Raw genomic sequence first — 8,941 nt, forward strand, 5'->3', positions numbered from 1 at the left:
TACACACAGAGAGATACACGCAGAGATACACACAGAGAGACAGACAGAGGCATGTACGTGTCGCCTGGCTTCTACTTGTGAGTGTCGGTGTGAGTGTTGGTGTGAGTGCTCCGAGATACACACAGAGAGGCAGACAGAGACATGTACATCATACCTGCCTTCTACCTGTGATTGTCGCGTGCGCGGGTATCTGTGTGAGTGTCGTGGAGTCAGCACAAAGCGTCATTATCGACGAAACGTGGTTTGCGTGGTTTTGTGTGTGTTATTGTTCACTGTGTTTGCATACCCGTCAACCCCTTATCAGTGCCTACCTTGTTACAGACCTTATCGGTCATCGCGTGTCACTTATAAGTCTCAACGTTCATCCTACAAAGTCCCATCACAAGGGAGAAACAACAAACATATAGATAAACACTTCGAACGCGCCAATCGAACGGCGCGTCTCAACAGCCAATCGGAGCTCGCCGAACGACGTCGAGCACGCGGCGACGATGCAACGTCGAATTGTGAAACTCTGCCGCGAGCAACGGCGTGGGGGTTGCATGCAACCGCACGCAACCGGACGACGCCCCAGGTCTCATAGCTCACGCGTGGACCCCGGCTGATATAACTTTGGACCGACTTTCCACGCCGGAGCAGAAGTCGTCGACGAAACGTCGCCTCTCTTGGTGATCATCAGCGGGGTTTGGGGGCAGTCAGCAACCTCTTGCCAGGCAGGGATCCTCCTTACGGCTTTACCCGTGGTGGAACTCTTGACTTTCGCTGTTCCTTGCGTGTCGGTGAACTTCTATGGCAGCCTCCTGGTGTGTCGGTGAATTTCTGCGACCTGGCCACGAACGACAGCTCAACAAAACGTGGCCCAATCATTCTGATAATTTATAGCAGCAGCAACAGCAACAGCAGCAAAACTAAAATAATCGCAACAGTGGAAACGCGCGTGGGGAGAGGCTTTTGCGTCTCACCGTCTGGCCGCAGCTGCAGAGGCATCAAACCGCACCGCCACCTTCAGGCTCGTCAAGACTAGCAGATGAAGCGGCTTCAGGAGTGCCAGTGACGGAGTAGTTGTATCATCGTCATCATCGCTGCGACGATGTCTCCTTCATCGTTAGATATTCGCACCACCACCAGCACCACCACCACCCACCCACTCATTACCGTGTTTAATGTTTCATGCGTGCATCATCGGGTTGCTGCTGCCGTGCTGTTGTGCTGTTGTGCTTCACGGTGAACTATGTCGGATTTTATATTTATATTTTGTCTTAAAAGTAAGACGAGGGGGGGGGGGGGCAGTTGGGGGGCTCGTGGCCAGAGACTGAACGCAAAGACTGGGAGATCCTAATGGGTGAATTCACTCGCTGGCCGTGGACTGATTGGTCCTGGCTGTGTTCTTGTTGTTGTTGTTGATGTTTTAGTTGTTTGTTGTTGTTGTCGTCGTACGTGAAATGCCGCTCGTGCTCAGGCAAGGAATGGCAAACGGATGTCCGTGACGTCACAAAGCACTCCGTTATGACGCGCGCGCGCGCGGGTCTCCACGTGTGATGACCGAGTAATGTTATTTCTCGTTGTGTAAATCCACTGCTGGATGAGATGAACCCCCATCCCCCCCCCCCCCTCAATGCCGTGTCGGTCATGGGGGAGGGGGGCAGGGTTGGGGAGAGGTGGTTGTTTTTAACCATACTTCACCACGCTGGTACGGGAATGGGCTTACTGCCTTTCTTTTCGTTTGGAGGGGAGGGGGGCGGGAGGGGGGTGGTTAGGGAGGGGGGGGGAGGTGAGGGATTGCCCAGCACCCTGGACCAGGCATCAGATAGTTCAGCCGTCACTCGCACATCTGATGATAATGATGATGGTGGTGGTGGTGACCAGCGCAGTGCGCCTAACCACTGCGCCACCTATCGCAACCCACGTGTGTGCGGTAGGGTGGAGCGTGCGGCTTACTGCGCGGATTCCCAGACTCCGGTTGTAGCGGTCAATCACCGCCACCACCACCACCACCGCCACCACCACCACCACCACCACCGCCACCACCACCACCGCCACCACCACCACCACCACCACCGCCACCGCCACCACCACCACCGCCGCCACCGCCACCACCACCACCGCCGCCACCACCACCACCACCACCGCCACCACCACCACCACCGCCACCACCACCACCACCACCGCCACCACCACCACCACCGCCGCCGCCACCACCACCACCGCCGCCGCCACCACCACCACCACCGCCGCCACCGCCACCACCACCACCGCCGCCACCGCCACCACCACCACCACCACCACCGCCACCACCACCACCGCCACCACCACCACCACCACCGCCGCCACCACCACCACCGCCGCCACCACCACCACCAACGCCGCCACCACCACCACCACCACCGCCACCACCACCACCACCGCCACCACCACCACCACCGCCACCACCACCACCGCCGCCGCCACCACCGCCGCCACCGCCACCACCACGCTCTGTCTTTCACCAAATTTTACTCCCTCCCCAATTCAAACACAAAACGAATTCGTTTCATACGCCGCACGCACCCGATGATTGTTCAACACGTGCCCCCCACTGGCTTCAACACGATGATTGTTCAACACGTGCTCCACATGCGACGCGCCACTCTACGAGCGCGCCACAGCAAGGCCCCCGCGTGTGGGAAGCCGTGCGGCTGAGCTAGACCGCTGGCTCCAACACAGCAACAACAACACAACAACAACACAGCAACAACAACACAACAACAACACAGCAACAACAACACAACAACAACACAGCAACAACAACACAACAACACAACAACAACACAGCAACAACACAGAAACAACAACACAACAACAACACAGCAACAACAACACAACAACAGCAACAACACAGCAATAACAGCAACAACACCACAGCAACAACAACAACACAACAACACAACAACAACACAGCAACAACAGCAACAACACAACAACAACAACACAACAACACAGCAACAACAGCAACAACACAGCAGGGTTAGGGTTCGGTGTGTTATGAGCTTCGGGAGACAACTGGGCAAGTGATTTATTTAACAAATGCGTCTTATCATTGCTGCTGCTACCGCAGTATTTAACTTTATTTAAAATGTATTCTGCTTACGTTTTTATAATTACCTTTGTTGTTGGTGTTATTGCCGCTCGTCTCGCGTTTCTGCTGATGCACTTCTTTGTGAGTGGGGGGGGGGCATCCCCCCCCCTTGCACCCCCCCGCTCCCCACCATCTCCCCCTTACCCCCCCCCCCCGCAACCTCAACTTCTGCACGAGTCACGTGGTGCGACATCCCGGAGCCCAAATCCCTTAGGGGGGAGCGAGCCCCGTGACTCGTAGTGGGCAAGGCCCCCCGCCGCTCTCATCGATAGATGTTGTAGAGAGCCGTGGCTGCCCGCGAAACAGGAGGGAGCCCATGGCTGCCCGCGATACAGGAGGGAGCCCTTGGTTGCCCGCGAAACAGGAGGGAGCCCGTGGCTGCCCGCGAAACAGGAGGGAGCCCATGGCTGCCCGCGATACAGGAGGGAGCCCTTGGTTGCCCGCGAAACAGGAGGGAGCCCGTGGCTGCCCGCGAAACAGGAGGGAGCCGTGGCTGCCCGCGACCAACGGAGAGAGAGAGAGAGACGCGCAAACTTCAAATATACAGCAGCAGCAGCAGGCGTCGTCAGGGTCGGGATCGAACCCACGACCTCCTGCAAACCAGGCGAGGTAGTTAAAATCTCCTAGCCACCGCGGGGCACCATCACTCAACAAAAAGCCTGCTCGACACGATTCGCTCTGGGGTGTATGTGTGCAAAGGTTGAACTTCTTTCGCACCGTACGTAGCCAACCGTGCTATCGCCTACCATCGCGCCATCGACTAGGGCCCCCCACAAAAGCCAATTGTGTGGTGCCCCCCCCCCCCCAGATTTTCAACATCGTTCCCACTCGGCCACGAGTGTAGTGCTGACTTTGAATTCGTCTTATCGACCGCGCGCGCGTGCTCGCTAGCAGCACTTGCCCCCGGCGGTCTCTTAAGGCTATGCGGGCGTGGTGGGGATCTTTGTCTTGTGTGTGTGTGTGTGTGCTGTTGGCCACCCACCCCCTCGTGTGCCGTGCCGGTCTTCGTAGGTGCTCGCTAACAGCACTTGCCCCGACAGTCTGTTAAGGCTATACGGGGGATCTTTGTCTTTGTTTGTGTGTGTGCGAGAGTGAGGAGCGGTGGTTCAATATTGAACGAAGAAGGAGATATCATCACGGCCAACGCCAGTGACGATTATCTAAACTCGTCCTGGGCATCCCCTAGGTGGACTCAGCCTCAAATGAGTACCTGGTTGCGATGTGTAAACTTCGCCGCTGGGGAGACAAAGGCGGCTGTGCAGGGCGTGGTTCTGGCCACCGACCCCCTTCGTGTGCCGTTCGGGCCTTCGTCGGTGCTCGCTGACAGCACTTGCCCCCAGACAGTCTGTCGAAAGCGATACGGGCGTGTGTGTGTGTGCGTGTGTGCCATGTGGTGTGTGCGTGTGTGCGTACGTGTATGTGTGCGTGTGTGCGTGTGTGCGCGTGCGTGTGTGTGTGTTTGTGTGTAGCCGCGATTGATGGCAAGACAAAGCCGACCACGCCACGTGGGAGGGAAGGGAGATATTTAAATGCCTCATTCTCCGTATTATAAGACGCTCCAGAAAGTAACGGGACACACTACCTTACACACACCCCCCCAGCTCCTCCTGACCCGTGATGATGATGATGGTGGTGGTATCTATGGCGGCGGTACGGGGATCGAACCCAGGCCACACCGCCGGGTGGTGACCAGCGCAGTGCGCCTAACCACTGCGCCACCTATCGCAACCCACGTGTGCGGTAGGGTGGAGCGTGCGGCTTTCTGTGCGGATTCTCAGACTCTGGTGCGAGCGGTCATTCACCGCCACCACCACCACCGCGACCACCACCACCCCCACCCCCGCCACCGCCACCACCACCACCACCGCCACCACCACCGCCACCGCCACCACCGCAACCACCGCCACCACTACCACCACCGCCACCACCGCCGCCACCACCGCCACCACCGCCACCACCACCACAACCGCCGCCACCAACACCTCCTGACCCGTGTCAATAAATGTGTGACCTCGAGTGTGGTCACAAAACAGCGGCGCACATGAGCGCATTACAAGACACGACAAAGCCCGACAGCCTTTGCTTCTAAATGCGTCTTACTTTTCCAGGCGCGTCTTATAATCCGGAACATATGGTATTTTAAATTGGGGGGGGGGGGCAGGGATGGGGGGGAGGGTGCGAACTAAACTGTGAATCTTTGGGAAAACAAACAAACGCAAGCGTCGCGTTCCGTGCCTTTATTGTTGTTGTTGTTGTGAGTTTTGGATGTGAAGGTTGCATTCATTTCGGCGCGCGTGCGACCTCAGTGCGTGTGTGTGTGTGTGCGGGGGGGGATTTTCTTTTTTAGAGTTTCAGAGTGCTGATCTATTTAATGACGATGTGACGATGCCGCCGGTGATGTTGACAACGACGACGATGAAGTGTTAATGAAAGCCATAATAAAACAAACAACAAAAAATCAATGCCTCCGTCTCGAACCTTCGCACCGCATGAGATCAAATTCGCTGGGGTTGGGGTGTGGGTGGAGCCAGGAAGGTGTTCGAGAAGGAAGACGGAGCCCCGCATGCAAAGAGTATGAATCGTTGCAGTCACGAAAGCTTCAAATCTAGAATTCATTGGTATTGCCCAACATAGCAGCAATCGTCGCCCCCTTACTTGCAGACCGATGCCCGCTGGGGGTGCCCTAGGCTAGACCACCCACGCAACCGTTGCCCTCTTACGGTTCCGGCTGGCATAGGCCACGAATGATTGCTCAACGACGTGGCTTTTTAAATCCTTTATATTACGTTTGCTTGCTTGCGCGCTTACGACCGTGCACATCTTTCGGTCGTTTTTTAACCCACTTCCCGTGATCCAATCAAGCTGACATTTTGCACACATACTCGTTGTGCGTGACAATTAATTTTCGTGAATTTTTTTTCTCCAAATTTTTACACTTTTTAGGAAAAAAAAAGTTATATTTAATTACCAATTGCTTAATGGTGGCAGGCAATCATCTGACCCATAGGTGGCAGCCATCTCAAGCCAGAGGACGAGAGGACTCTAGCCGCCACGCATATAAAGGATTCATAGTGAAAAACTTTGTTTTTACGGGTAAATTTTTTTTTATCGCGTGGAGATGTATAGCCGCCAAATGGCTGCAAAGACGCGTGACGTTGATTCTAAATGCGGAGAGGAAAACCCCCAGGAGGACACGGAGAGAAAGAAAAATCCGCGTATAAAAAGAGACAACATCTTCAGGGGCTGGTCAACGTGCTCGTTGGCTATACCAAGCTCGCTATTTACAGGGCGAGGAAGGTGGCCCTGGAGGGGAAACGTCTGGCCAGCAGTCTGGGCATCTTCCGCGCTCTGGTCGGAGCCAGGATGTCGCTGGAGTTCCGCCATGCGGCGCGGCTGACCCACGCCATACCGGCCTTCAAGGAGCAGTGGGCGATGGAGGAGGCCGTGTGCTCGGTGACAGATGACGGGGAGCTCTGCATGCTGATATGAGCTACCCGTCGGGGGCCGTCGGACTGCGAGAAGGGCTGCGTGCAGAACGAGAGAGAGCGAGAGAGAGAGCGAGAGAGTGAGCGAGAGAGTGAGCGAGAGGTGGGGGTTAACATAAAGCAAAGTAAAAAAAAAATGTTTTATGAAATGATGAACGAAGCAAAGTGCCAACTACACCGAGCATCTTCTTGTTTCCACTGATCGTAAAAAAAAGAGAGAGAGAGAAACACGCACACTCCAAATACACAACAGGCATCGTCAGGGTCGAACCCACGGCCCTCCTGTCGACCAGGCGAGGTAGTTAACATCTCCCAGCCACCGTGGCGCGCCCGCGTTGTCATCGAGGGGGGGGGAGGGCAAGAGGTCACTCGCGAGATGAAGGCGTCAAGACGATTGTTGCGGCCGCCGGTGATCCGATCGTGTCTGTCCAGTGCCGAGCCAAGCTGCATTGGCGTCAGGTTGGCCGAACGAATACGTCGCGAATGCGTCGCGAATGCGTCGCACTCGTTACGCACGTGACCCGCACCACCTCGCCGATCTCGTCAAGGAACCAGTGACGCCCCATCGCTCATCCTCGCGGCGAGCAGCGGCACTTGGGCTGGCCGCAGAACGTGCTGCTTCTGCGGCCGTCTGGAACGCTCTTGCTTCCCGGATCAGGAAGCCGCCGGAGGTGTGCACTTTTAAAATCGTCGTCTCGATTGGCGAACTCATTAATTAAGAACCGCTTGTTGTCGTGTTTAGTTTGGTGTCCTCCCCCCCCACCCGCACCTCCGATAAGCACGGTTGGCTACGTACGGTGAGAAAAAAGTTCAACATGCGTACGTAGACTCACACAGAGGCCCCCAAGACCCACACATAGATCCATAGAGTCGCATAGAGACCCATAAACTCACACATAGATCCATGAACTCACACATAGACCCATAGACGCATACAGAGACCCATAGACTCACACACAGATCCAGAGTCGCATGGAGACCCTGAGACTCACACAGAGACCAATAGACTGACACAGAGCCCCATAGATTCACACAGACATCCAGAGTCGCATAGAGACCCTTAGACTCACACAGAGACCTATATACTCACACGGAGACCCATAGACTCGAACAGAGACCCACAAACTCACACAGAGACCCGTAGACTCACACAGAGACCCATAGACCCACACATAGACCCATAGACTCACACAGAGACCCATAGACTCACAGAGAGAGCCATATAATCACACAGAGACCCGTAGACTCACACAGAGACCCATAGACTCACATAGAGACGCATTTATTCACAACTGCTTCCGTGTGTTTAGTGAACACGGTTGGCTACGTGCGGTGCGAAAGAGGTTCAACACACACACACACACACAACGCACATGCACATCCATACATATTCTGGGGCTCCCCCCCCCCTCTTTGAGGAAGCTGCCCGGCAGCTGCAGCTGCTGCCCTGGCCACACCGCGAACCGCTGCTGCTGCCCTGGGCAGAAAGGCGCTCAGCCGAGACGGGGATCCACACACCACCGTGGTGAGATGAGAGAAGAGATTCTAAATGTGTATTATTAGAGATCCATAGACTCATCACACATAGATCCATAGGCTCATCACACAGAGATCCATAGACTCACACAGAGACCCATAGACTCACACAGAGATCCATAGACTCCAACAGAGACCCATAGACTCACACAGAGATCCATAGACTCACGCAGAGATCCATAGACACTCACAGAGATCCATATAATCACCACAAACAGAGATCCATCGACTCACCGCATAGAGACCCACAGACTCACATAGAGACCCTTAGACACTCACATAGAGACGTAGTTCAACACATAGGCTTTCGCGACCAATATCATACATAATAGTGTTTTTTGGGTTAGATCGCGTAAATATAAATGTGTCGTTAAACCCGCCACCACCCGACATAGCCAATAATTAAGGGTTGTTACGTAAACAGTAACGAATTGGCACATTTTGTTATTATGGAGAGTTCCACATTGTATTAATTATTTCGACTTAACTGAAATCTCGATTTAACGCTTTCGTGACTGCAGGGATTCATCTTCTTGGTTCTTTCGGTAAAGTCACGTAGAATGGAAATAATAAAATAATAAAAATATAAAACATAATAAAATAATTCTCACGACGTTTCAGACTCTGTCTTCTCGACAGACCTGCTCTCCACCTGAGGACGGCTGCTTGCGTTGTGGCCAAAACGTCGTGAGAATTATTTTATTATGTTTTATATTTTTATTATTTTTTTATTTCCATTCTACGTGACTTTACCGAAAGAACCAAGAAGATTAACTGAAATCATTTAGGACACTTAAAGAGGGGG

Source organism: Lampetra fluviatilis, chromosome 63 (assembly GCF_964198595.1).
Source record: "Lampetra fluviatilis chromosome 63, kcLamFluv1.1, whole genome shotgun sequence".
NCBI classification, from domain to species: domain Eukaryota; kingdom Metazoa; phylum Chordata; class Hyperoartia; order Petromyzontiformes; family Petromyzontidae; genus Lampetra; species Lampetra fluviatilis.